Raw genomic sequence first — 13,708 nt, 5'->3', positions numbered from 1 at the left:
GTCAGGGCCCCAGTGAGGAAAGAATAGGACCATGAAACATGAGATGGGAACATTTAGGTTGACGCACTCAAAAATTTGGAATCCTTAAGTTTTGCTGAACCTTCTGGACCTGCATAAGTGGCCCATTCATTCATGTTAAAGGCTAGTGTTCCACCCTTCATTGCAGGTGTTACAGAGCCTCTACCTTGAAAGACAAGACATTCCCTCCTCAGAATCCACCCCCTCTTCCTTCTCTGGCTACCAAAACACTTGTTAGGGTCAAGTCACCACATAACCTGGCCAAGAAAGTTCTGAGCTTATTGATGGAGAAAAGGAAAAATATGCTGAAGGAGTTACAGGGCCTAGAAAACATACTAGTGGGAACCAGGAGAGTCGGACTAGATCCTGATGGTGCTGGGTGAAGGGAGTGTGGAGCATAAATTTGCATAAAAGAGAGTTTGTTGTTATAGAAGCATTCTCCTCTGATTCATGATTTAATACCCTGGCAAGGACCGTGGTAACAGTGCAAAGATATTCCTAGATGGCGCTTAGAAGTCCCAAAATGGCTATGATCCATACTAAGTAGAGTAGAATGCCAGGACTGCCACGGCAGATGTGGCAGGAAGGATCAACAGGTTCAGGGACATAGGCATTCTAGAGTAGAGAGACCACATGAGGATGGAGAACACACCCATGGACTACATTCCATGGGACGGCTTAAATAACATGATAAAGAATGTGCTGGTTAGAGGGGCCCCAGAATCATTGAAAACATCAGCGGTGAATATCCTCTGTAGGCCAGAGCTAATGGTAGGAGATTCTATTATAAACTTCTCTCCCTGAAAGCAGTAGAGATGAGAGAGTCCCATAGGGTTGATAGGGGTGATAATAGAGGCCAAGTGATGATGCTGAGCCATCAGAAGCAAATTGGAAGCTATTAGCATTGTGAGTGGGTAATTACTCACAAGTTGCTATGGGGGCGGTTCAAAGAACATGGTATTCCTAAGAGAAAGAGGTGGGCAACCAACAAGTATATTTCTTAATTTGTAGAACAAAAAGAAATCAAGGATGGATAATCAAGATGCTTAGGGCAGCTGCCCCAGTAAAAAGCCAAGTTTGTAGACCTGAGCCAGTTCTCAGACCTAAAATCCAATGACTGGAAGAGACACTGGGTCCCTAGGAGAAAGAAACTTGCAACAGCACAGCAAATGTATATGGTAGTCCTTGCTTAAAAGAACCTATAACCATTTACTCAGATAACCATAAACTTGGAAAAGAGAAATACCCATACTTTTTCAGGACTGTTGGACACAGGGTCCAAATTAGCAATGATAACCTGAGGCCCAAAGAGGTATCATGGCCCCCTGTTAGAGTGGAGATGTATGTGAGCCATGTACTAAGTAGAGTCTTGGTCTAAGTCTGGCTTACCACAGGTCTACTAGGTCCATGATGGTCATTGCCTTGGTCTCCAGTGTATAATCGGATTGGACACACTTAGTAGTCTACAGAACAGAACCTCCACATCTGGTAAAAGCTACCATGATAGAGAAAGCCCAGTGAGAACTTCTGGAACGTCCCTTCCACAACTAAAAGTATTTCATCCTGGTGGTAGTAGCAGAGGTTAGTGCCACCCTTGTGGACCTAAAGAATGCAGAGGGGCCAGCCCCGTGGTGTAGTTGTTAAGTTTGGCATGCTCTGCTTGGGCAGCCCAGGTCTGTGGGTTTGGGTCCCATACATGGACCTACACCACTCGTCAGCTATGCTGTGGCAGCTACCCACATATAAAGTGGAGGAAGATTGGCAACAGATGTTAGCTCAGGGCTAATCTTCCTCAGCAAAAAAAAAAGAAAGAAAAAAAAGAATGCAGAGGTGGTAGACACCATCACATGCCATTTAAATTCATCATAGCCCTAAATGAATTCTACAAAGTCAGATAGATACTGTATATGATATTTGACAACCACAAACAAACAATTGCAGCTTCTGTGCCGATGTGGTATATTTACTGCAACAGATTAATATAGCCTCGGGTACAAGCTATGTAGCCATTAACATCGCAAATGTGAGCTTTTCTGCTTCTTTCAGGAAAGAGGATCAGAAGCAGTTACGTTTACATGGATGGACAATACATTTAGTTGTGTCCCAAGGCGATGTTAACTCTGCACCCTCTGTCAGAAGACAGTCCAAATGAATCACCCGGATCACCTGGACATTTCATGAAACATCACATTGGCCCGCTATATTGATGACATCATGTTAATCAGCCCAGATGAGCAAGAACTGGCAACTACGTGGGAGGCCTTGGTAAGACACATGTGCTCCAGAGAGTGGAGACTAAACCTTACAAAGATGCAGGGACCTCCCATAACAGAGACATTTTAAGGGGTCGAATGGTCTGGAGTATGCTAGAACATCCCCTCAAAAGTAAAGCACAAATTATTACATCTTGGAATTCCCACCACTAAGAAAGAAGAATGGCACGTGGTATCCTCTTCAAGTTCTGGAAGCAGCATATTCCATGCTCTGCCCAACTTTCTACATAAACTTGAAAGGCAGCCAGCTTTGACTGTGGCGGAGGACAGGAAAGAACTCTCCAGCACGGCAATGGGCTGCAGGCAAGCAGCTCAGCCTCCGAGGTCGTGTGATCTGGTAGGTTCTATAGTATTAAACTTTCTCAAGATTTGAAGCAATTCTGAACATTAATATGATTTTGCAATAATTCCATATAGGTAAGTCAGACAGAGAGCACTGGTTGCTTGGAGCCTGCCATCCTTCATGTTTAAAATTTGGTAACTGGAAAGAAAGACATCATTTTCCAAGTTAGGACTGATGCGACTACTCGCCCCCATCTATATAAGGACAATGTCTGGATAATGGATACAAATAGTCATAATGAAGGGATTTCTCAGAACCTTTCAGAAGCCAAAATAATCACTTGAAAAATGAAGGATTTGATTAACTACATAGTTATTTCCTCTACATAAAACTGTGGCCTTCGACTATTAGATCTCATAAGGACCTTCCAGGTTGTCTAGTCCAATGCTTCAATTCTACAAATGAAGAAACTGAGGCAAAAAACAAAAAAGGTTAAGGAATTTGCCCTAATGTATTTTCAATTTAAATTTTACCAAAGCCTAATTTACGTCCAATTATATTCCCATAAAACTAAGTCTAATCAATTCCATATTTAACAATTAAAAAGGAAAATCAATCAAATCTAAAATGCAATCATGTAAAAGAGATTCATATATTAAATCATAAAAAATAGAACAGGTGATTAAACAAGGAGTCATTTGCCCAGCCATCTCCTTATCTGGAAACATAGTTCACAAGTCACGTGGTCTTAACTCTTTATTTCTTCTAAGAAAATCCTTTACACAAACTTGTAATGACACAAAGTTGCTAAAATTTATGTCCCCATTTCCCCTGATTAATTTATAGACTGAACATTATCACTTTTAATCATTTTATGAGACTGGTATTTTTATGGCCAGAAAAGACCTCAAGGTTATTTTTTGTGTTATAGGATTTGGTCTCTAAGCTCTGTGAGTGCAAACTTGATGGTCTGATGAGCCAGAGGAAAAAAATAACTTACTCCTCCCAAACCTATATAAAGCTAATGGCTGCCATAAAAGTCAGAAATCATTCAAGTAAAGGTTTCTGTCGATCAAATCCTAGAGACTCTTTTTAAAACAAATCTCTCTTGGCCTCTTCCCTTAAACTTGGGTGCTCCCACTCCTTGGCTCAGTTAATTACTCTCCGGATTCCATTTCTACCTCTCTGACCATTTCTTTTCAGCCTCCTTTACTCACCTCTGCTCCACCCTTAAATGTTAGAATGCCTAAAGATTGTACCCTCACCTTCTTTCCTTCTTTGTACTCTACAACAGAGATTCTTAACAAAGCAGAAGTGAATTTGAATAGGAAAAGTTAAATCTTTGTTTCCACTAACCTCTAACTCAAATTCAGTATTGTCTCCAATTATGAAGGTATACAATAAACTATGGTAATATTACAGTAACTGTCGCTCTGTAACCATTTTCTAAAAACCACAGATTGTTTTATATCAAAGATCTCAAAGTAGCATTTATACTTATTTCCTCCTTCAAAAATACTGTAGGAGAAACAATCACATAAAAACATAATATGAGAGAGTACAAGAATCAAGGAGAAAGTAAAGTTTCATGGAAGCAGGGGGGATAAAGTATGTAATTCTCATTAGGAGAATTGGGGAGTGTTTTATAGAAGTGACATAGGACATTGGCCTTGAAAGATGAATTGAGATTGTCCAGAGGAGAAAAAGGGGAGAGGTCTTTCCCAACAAAACAAAAACATTTCAAGGACCCTGAGTTGTGAAAGAGAGGGGTGAAAGGTTCTGTTGCACAGGAGCAATGGAAGTAAGTGAGGGAGGGAAGGAAAGGGCACAGCAGAGGCACATAACCAAGCTGAGAAGTAGGGGAAAGAATGTCAAAGACTGTGCATGTTATGCTAAGACGCTCAGATCTTGTCCTATAGGTAATGATAAACTACCAAAAGTCTTAAGCAGAAGAATTTCCATATCTTATTTACATATTAAAGTGCTAAATCTAATATCAATATGGAGGAAAAACTGGTGGCATGGAGACTAGTGAAAGAGCTATTGCGATAGTTCATGCAATAGATGTGAATTGTTGCCTTGGGAGATAAGAAAGCAGTAAAAATAAAAATGGGATTAATTTTCTGACTTAGATGATAGGGTAATGGTGATGCCATTAATGAAAAGAGGAAATATAGGAATGTGAACACAAAATCTTAATTTAAAAAGAAGATTGTATACTTTGGGAATGATTATCCAGCTTGATGCAATGAAGAATGTGACTACCAGTGGCTTAACACAAATAAGGTTTATGTTCCTCATTAAACAAGAAGTTTGGAGGCAAGCAACTACTGGCATTTGTTCAGCAATTTGATAGTATTTTGGCTTCACCAAAGAAGAAATATGGATGGCAAATAAGCACATGAAAAGTGGTCAACATTATTAGCCATTAGGCAAATGCAAATTAGATCATGATGAGATATTACTATGCATACATTAGAACCGCTAAAATTCAAAAACTGACAATACCAAATGTCAGTGAAGACACAGAACAATTGGAACTCAAACATTGCCAGTGGGAATCTTAAACGGTACAGCCAGTTTGGAAAATAGGTTGGCAATTTCTTGCAAAGTTTTATGACGTTAAACATACATTTACCATATGACTCAGGAACCCCACTCCTAGATATTTACTCAACAGAAATGAAAGCTTATGTGCACACAAAGACTTGTATATGACTATTTATATCAGCTTGATTCATAATCACTAAAAACTAGAAACAACTCAAATATCAATTAGCCAGTGAACAGATAAACAAATTGTTGTACAACCATAAAATGGAATATTACTCAGCAATAAAAGGAACAAACTACTGAATATAACATATTTATTATCTAAGTGAAAGAAGACAGAAACAATCATATGAATTAGTCACTTATATGACATTTTGGAAAGGCAAAACTAAAAGAATTGTAATCATATCAGTGGTAGCCAGGATATTGGGAAAGGAGATTGGGAAAGAGGTATGAGGAAATTTTATGGGATGACGGAAATGTTCAATATCCTGATTCCGGGGGTGGTTAGATATTTACATAAGTATTTATCAAAATTCATGGAACTGTACACCTAAAAGACTAAATTTTACTCTATGTCAATTATACTTCAATGAACCTGATGTTTGAAAAAAACCCAGATTACAAGACTATTGCTTATTTTCGGAGAAAAAATTAAAATGATAGTCTTATGGGACTAAGGTGCTGGCCTTCACAATGAGCATGATGTGGAAGAAGAGATAGAGAGTTAATATCAAATAGTAGTGCCATGGTCAGAATTTTTAATGTTCAAAGATGTGGTTCTTTTAGATCTATGGAAAAATAGTCAATGGACTTGGGGGATGATATCATTTTTTCTCTTGATGCTGTGTAACCATAGATTTCCCTAATATACTCTAATTTTTCAGAGTCTTTTACTTTCCAACTCTTGCAACTTTGAACAATTGCTCTTTCAACTACCTGCCTTTACCTTTATTTCATTGTTTAAATTTTATTCTTTACTACATACATGGCATACTATCTTATTTAATAAATCTATAATTTGTCATTATGGACATATTGTAATAAGTTCATTAAATAAAAGACCAAAAATCTTCATAAATCTGATCACATCCTCACATATAATATATAATGCCACAATATTTTAATTTCTATTTTACTATGTACAAATTAACTTTCAATTAATGAAATTTATTATAGTAAAATTCTAACTAGATAGATAAATATAAGTTTTTGGATAAGACAGTAGTTGGAAACTTTGCATTCTGCTATTGCTAAGAAATAAATAGGATTTTATCTATTTTTCAAAATTTCCTGTGTGCACTGCTAATGCTAACCATTCAATTTTTCTAATTATGTCAAAATGGTATCCTGGAAGACAATGGTTCGATTCATTATGAATTCACAAATAGCATTGACTCAATAGAACTCCACATCAGACCTTTTCTCCCATTTTCTCATGGCAGAATCTCTAGTTCATGAATACAAGTCTAGGATACAATCAGAAGTAAGTTCAAGGACAACGGTGAGTTTTCTGGGTTAATACACACTGGATTTGTGAAGTCATCTTTGCCTGAGTTCTCACCCTAAGTCTGCTGAAAGACAGGCATGCCTGAGCAACATAAAAACACTGGCGATTTGTTCTCAGGTCAAATTTCTCTCCTATTTATGGATGCTTTTTTTCACGGAGGTTTTGTAATGTTTGTCCTACACAATTATTTCTCTTCTGAGTCTGCCCCACCTCCCTGCAGGCCTGGGAGACTCCCAAACAGAGGTTGTGAATGCACCTCAAGACCCACTTTCTGACCTCCTCTCTACACTGTACATGACTGTTTAATTTCCTATTTAAGACAAATTAATCGTTGCATGCTCTAATGAGGCTGCAAAGGATCCCGCTCCAGTCCACAAGCTTGGGAGAGGTTACCCAGAGGTTGTCCAGATTGATGGTTCCAGGGTGGATGACCTGAAAATGAACTTTGACTAAACTTTGCTCTTTGTGCATTTGGCAGTCTGCACTTGGGGAGTGGCAATTGTCTGCAGCAGACGCTTCAAAACTTCAGCCTAAGATTTTGTTTGGAGGTTAGCCTTTGGGAAAAGGAAGGGGAAAAATCTCAGCTCTTTGTCAATCTTTTCAAAGCTAGTTTTATTAAACTTTTCTAAGTGTTTTATTCTTCTTTATAACATCCAAGTTACATTTGAGGATACAGTGTTAGCCTAACTAAAAGTGTCTTTTTTTCTTTTTCATTTCCTCTTCTCCAGGAAAAATACAAGTTAGAACTGTTTTGTGACTTGAACACAATCTACTATAATACAACTTCTATGATGCCTTTCACTTAAGAATTTAGATAATATTAATAATTATCTTAATTATTAAATAATTAATATGCTTAAATAATAATAAAAAATATGCTTAAAATAATATGCTTATAAATATTGTTTACCATAATCTGGAGGCCATATATTAAACCCTTTTACTGATTAGATACAATTTTTTTTTTGAGGAAGATTAGCCCTAAGCTAACATCTGCTGCCAACCCTCCTCTTTATGCCGAGGAAGACTGGACCTGAGCTAACATCCATGCCCATCTTCCTCTTCTTTATACATGGGACGCCTACCACAGCATGGCTTGCCAAACAGTGCCATTTCCACACCCAGGATCTGAACGGGCAAACCCGGGGCCACCGAAGCGGAACATGCGAACTTAACCGCTGCCCCACCAGGCCAGCCCCTGATTGGATACAATTTATCTCTGGTTTATGTTGGTATTGAAGCCCACTGTGTTGAAATCATTAAGTTTCAACTCTGCAGTACAAGACGACAATCTATCTATCCAGGCGACACCCCCTAAATTAATTGTTCTTTAAAACGAATGTGAGAGAACCTTTTCCATTAATGTGCCAGCACCAAGTGACAGGACATTCTGAAATAAATTATTTTGGCTTAGGCTACTCTGGCAGCTGGGCTGGACTCTATAAAAACACCTTTTGAACAACATGCAACTATTCTCCACTTAAAGATACATAAATAACAGTATTGTTTTATGTAATATTCTTCACTGTTTCCTCACATGCAATTGATGAATATCACACTATTCTCATAAGGAATCATGAATAGAAGTGTCATCTCCTTATGCGAGATGGGAAAAGGCTTAGATTATTTTATGAAACAATAGATTTGGAATAAGAAGTCCACATTTCTTACTTTCTGGCAATTTTTCATTTCTCTTCATCCTCTCATCTATTTTTTGTGTGTGTATGTGAGGAAGATTTGCCCTGAGCTAACATCTGCTACCAACCCTCCTCTTTTTTGCTGAGGAAGACTGGCCCTGAGCTAACATCCATACCCATCCTCCTCCATTTTATACGTGGGATGCCTGCCACAGCATGGCTTGATGTGTGGTGCATAGGTCCACGCCCAGGATCAAACCAGCGAACCCCAGGCTGCGCCAGTGGAACATGAGAACTTAACCACTGTGCCACCAGGCCAGCCCCTCATCTAGATAATCCCACGTGGTCTCATGGTAGCTTTAAGTGAAAAAAAAAAAAAACGAGAGAGCTCTAATCTACCCTTCCATAGGTGGGTAGGAAAGGAGTTTGCATATGTCTTTTTCCTTGAGCAAAACCCCTAAAAATGTATAGGAGGCATCATAAAAGGTCACCACACACTTGTAGCCAGAATGACATGGATGTGAAAGACTCTCAGTCTCCCCCTAAAAGCCTGTGTAATCTTGCAATCTCAGTCACGCCCTGGAGAAACCAGATTATTTCATTTTAGGTGTATTGTTCAGGTCTTAGTTGAACTGGGAACTTTTTTTAGGTCCCTTTAGAATACGTCGAAGCCCCACTGGGCTCCAGAGCAGATCACCATTGCCTTTTTAAATATCATCCTTTCTAGTGCTACTGTGCACTCCTAAAGCTAGGCTGCTGAGCCCAGGGACAAAGTGACCGGAGATTGCCAAACCAATTACCCCGACGCTTCACTAAATTTTTTTGGCTAAAATTCTCTAATATCAACCTATTCCCTTGACTCACAGAGAGTGGGCAGGGGTCAAGGAAGGCACCTCTCTGGACTACAGCCAATCAGCACATTATCATCAGCAAGACTGGCCCATGGAACAAAATGGTGTTTTATGGCTTTTAATGTCTCTTGAAATTACAATACCCTTGGGTAGATAGGATTTAGGAAGGAGCGTTGATAGTAACTTGCATCAATAATCTGCCCTCTCTGCTCTTTACTTCCCGTCACTGATGCATTGGCAATCCAGGATCAGGACTGGAAACAGAACTTACAGGGAGACATAAAATAAAAGTCTGAGAGATAGAACTCCAGTGGCAGTGTTTCTGCAATACCCAGGACACCTGAAAAAGCAACAGGCTAAGTAATCCATGGTATATTGGCCCAATCTACTTTGCAAGAATAGAGCTGGATTATTACGCCCCAACCTAAAGGCAAATCTGGAGTGAATAAAGCAGAAGTGGATCCTCTGATGAACAAAGATCCTCTGAGCTAATGTCAGAAATGAAGGGAGCAAAATGAACTGGGAAAAAACAATAACCTTTTGACTTGAAGAGGGATAACATTTGCTAAATAGAATGTCTTTCTTAATTTAACATGAGGCATCACCAGCTCTTTTGGGGTCATTTCAAATCACACCAGGTGGTGCTAACTTGACTCAGAGGCTGGAAATTGCAACACAGCTATGCTCAGGTACCCATTGCAGTTTAGGATGCCGTAGAAAATGGTAGTATGATGACCCGTTCTCCGCTGCTTCCATTCCTCACAGCTTCCACTCTTTTACCTTCTTCCAGAGAGTGATTTAGTGTTAATGATGTTGTTGGAATAAACTTTTTTTAAGCCACTCAGTTATCTTTTGGTAGAAATTTAAGATGTACCTCCACTGCTCCTTTAAGATGATATTGTAGACTTAGTGGAGAAGAATGATTGATAGTGTGCCTTTTGAGAGTGATTTTCAGAGTGCCTTCCAAACTAAATTTTATGTCAAGAGTTTCAGCCATCTGAATTCCCAAGTCATTCTACACAGAGAGCTCTAGGTGCCCTGCAGGCCTCTCCACTGGCCGTATGACTATTCCTTTCCTTTTAAAACAGTTTAGGGAACAGAGCCATTAACAAAGCTAAGACCACAGTGCAACCGAGAAATATTAGGCAAAAGCTAATTCCATTTTCTTCTACGATCAGTGTCCCTGAACACAGGTCACAAGCAAATGAGAGTGTAGCCTAGCTTGAGGTTAATTCCTTCATCAAAATAATTATGGTGAATTGGTTCTGTACTGTCAACTCTTACTATATTTTCAATTGATTTGCTGCTAAAACAGGAAAAAGCCTGAAAGATTAAGGCCATAAAACCATTATGGGAATGAAAATCCTTTACTCTACAAAGTACATTTTTTAATTGTTAAATTTAATAACAGGTTTTGAGTTAAATAATTGACATACTGGAAGCATTTGGAAGGTGAGATTTGTTCTTCTAAAACATATTAGTCTATTAATCATTAAGGCAATCCACACATATACAAAGAAAGACTGCTTCAACTCATATGTTTGCGCACATTGATTTAAAAATGACAATAATTTGGGGCTGGCCCCGTGGCCGAGTGTTTAAGTTCCCGCTCTCAGCTGCAGGCGGCCCAGTGTTTCGTTGGTTCGAATCCTGGGCGCGGACATGGCACTGCTCATCAAACCATGCTGAGGCAGCGTCCCACATGCTACAACTAGAAGGACCCACAATGAAGAATATACAACTATATACAGGGGGGCTTTGGGGAGAAAAAGGAAAAAATAAAATCTTAAAAAAAATGACAATAATTAAAATTAAATACTACAAATTTTTCATTAGTCTATATTTTTAATAGAAAACATGTAGGACCTCAGACTCCTCCTTAGAGAAGACTTTTCTTTCTAGGGGGCTGTGATGATATACAAGGATCTATGAGCCTCTATATAATCATGGTATTCACTCTTCTTTTATCTTTTTTATGCTGACTCCCTTAGGTTTCTCTTTGCTTTTCCTGTTTAGGGAAGGCAGAGTTCCTTTGTATTGTTCCCAACAGTGTTGAGGTGTGAAGCAAACACAAGACAATCAGATACCGGCTATTCATCAGGGTTAGGCGAAAGTCAGAACTAGTCACTGAAATTAACAAGAAGGGATGTAACAAACCCACCTTCTCACAATTCATTTGAAAGTCAGATGATATCAATTAGCATTTATCAAGTAAGCCTGGGCAGGTGAGGGTGACAATATCTTACTTACCTCGCCCAAACATGTGATGATGAACGACTCACTCATGAAACATACTGAGTCAGCATTTCCTCAGCATTCACAGACTAGGTTTAAGCACCTCCAAATATCCTGAAAAAAACAGAAAAACTCAGTTGTGGAGCCACAATTGGGTGGACACAAGCCCAGGATGCTTAATACTTCACCAAGTTCAAGTACTAACCTTCTAGCTGCTAATGTCCTAGGAGATAAGCGTTAAATAAAGTTGACCTAGACTCTATTTAATTCAGTTTCAGTACAAAACACATGTTCAGGTTAAGAATATTATTCTTTTCTAAGGAGCTCCTGGGACCCTCTGCAATTAATTCACACTCATTCCTGCAAGGTGGGTACCATTAGACCCACAATAAAGAGGGAAAACGAAAGCAAAGAGAGACCTTAGAATGATTTGCCTAAGTGAAGAAACTGAGTCTAGAAACCCACTTGCTGGCCCCTTAGGGCAGCACTTTATCCACTGTCTAAAATGTCTTCTGCACCAATCCACTTGCAGAAATACTCCTCACGTGTCCATTAGAGTCATCACTGTTGCTGCTTATCCAGGCTAATGTAGGTCTACTTGGCTCTCACCAATATGTGAAAACACCCAGAGACAGCCGAGCAGAGTTTCAGTTCAGGAAAACACGGACCTCCTTCTCATGCCTCAGCTTACTTCTTAGTAAGTCAGGCTTCCTGCAGTGAAGGAAGAAACATCCTTGGCCCTGCAACTCCTGGCATGTTCAGTTTAAGTTCCCTAAGAAAGTTCAGGCTGCTTATATTTTATTTGAACATTGGATGTCAATCCTGAGGTAAGTATTAGGAGATTGGAATGAAGTGTTGGAAGCAAATTTAGCTGGGAAGGTATGATTAATTTAGGTTATATCTATAAACTTGAATACATTGGCTTTCTTAGCCTTCCAGTAAAATGGATAATGAATGCCCAAAAAGATAATTGTCTACATTAAATGGTTATAAAATTGGAATTTTGTGGGAAAACTATTCAACTCAGCTTGGTTTTCTTTTCCCTTTATTCATTCATTAAATGCACAGATGTACATGGAACACCTGCTGCCGTACACTAGGGCTAAGAGCATAGTGACTAGGCCTTGTGCTGGGCTGAGGACACCCTCTGTCCCCCCTGCTAGAGGAGAGCCGCGAAGTGCATTCAAACAGTCCCTGATACACAAGACGACAGAGTGCAGTGAATGGGGTGCTCCATGGAGGCCCCTGACCCACCAGGAAGGGCCCAAAGACAACCAAGGCAGACGTCCTGGTGGCAAGAAAGAGATGTGCATGGCTTCAGGACATATTTAGAAAAGTCATTTGATTTTAAATGTAATATGAGGCTGGTTTTCGTCTCATATTGTGGTGGTGATGAGAGAATTGGGGAGAAAAGAGGGAGAAGTTAAAGGAAAACTTTCAGACTTCATAGACATGGCCTTAAAATGCCTTCTATTTGAAAAGTAAATGGGTTTAGTGAAGATGTAACTGATTGAATTTTATGAGACATGTAAATGATTTTTCTGCGCATCGGTGGTCCATGCGGGAGAATTCAGTGAGTGTGTGCCTTAACGCTACTTTCAAGAAAATACACGCAGCGTAAATCACAGATTGTCAGGATACAATTTGATTCAAAGTGTTTCCTCACAAATATGCAATGAAGCTTCCAAATAGCACCCAAGGATATTTAATTGGGCAAATTAAATTAAAGAGATAATAAAAGTGAACAAATTAAGTAGTGGTAGGGCCTAGAGAACTCACTGGAAATTTGTATTTTCCTTTTAAATAGCAGAATTTTTGGTTGAAAGATCACAAACACTGACAAATTTGAGAAATTCTTGTCTCATTATGATGCAAATGGGAGATAATTAGAACTTCAGAACTGAAAGTTCAAAAAATTAAATACTTAGAAATAAATCTAATATGTACATTTGAAGTTTGCATTACTTCTTTAGTGCTGCCGTGACAAAGTACCACGAGCCAAGCGCCTTCAACAACAGAAATGCATTATCTCACAGCTCTGGAGTCTAGAAGTCCAAGATCAAGATGCGGGCAGGGCGTGTTCCTTCTGAAGTCTGTGAGGGAGAAATTTGTTCCATGCTTTTTTCCAGCTTCCAGTAGTTGGCTGGTAGTCATTGGTGTTCCTTGGCTTCTGTGTCACCCTAATCTCTTCCTTCATTTTCACATGGCATTCTTGCTGTGTGCCTGTCTGTCTCCAAATTTCTCCTTTTTATAAGGACACCAAGCATATTATATTAAGGCCCATCCTGATGACCTCATTTTAATTTGATTACTTCTCTGAAGATTCTATCTCCAAATAAGGTCGAATT

General features: G+C 39.1%; 1 long non-coding RNA gene across 1 annotated transcript in view; it reads right to left on the bottom strand.

Annotated features, from left to right (window-relative positions):
* LOC138917574 (uncharacterized) overlaps nucleotides 1-13,708 on the bottom strand; it is a 187,002-nt gene that overhangs the window by 84,151 nt on the left and 89,143 nt on the right. The window contains exon 2 of the long non-coding RNA XR_011425762.1: nucleotides 11,376-11,474. This is a non-coding gene — a long non-coding RNA (uncharacterized lncRNA). The remainder of the gene's footprint in view (nucleotides 1-11,375; nucleotides 11,475-13,708) is intronic.

This window comes from Equus caballus, chromosome 14, assembly GCF_041296265.1.
Source record: "Equus caballus isolate H_3958 breed thoroughbred chromosome 14, TB-T2T, whole genome shotgun sequence".
NCBI lineage: Eukaryota > Metazoa > Chordata > Mammalia > Perissodactyla > Equidae > Equus > Equus caballus.
The sequence above is the reverse complement of the archived record's forward strand: the minus strand, read 5'-3'. Positions and strand labels throughout refer to the sequence as shown.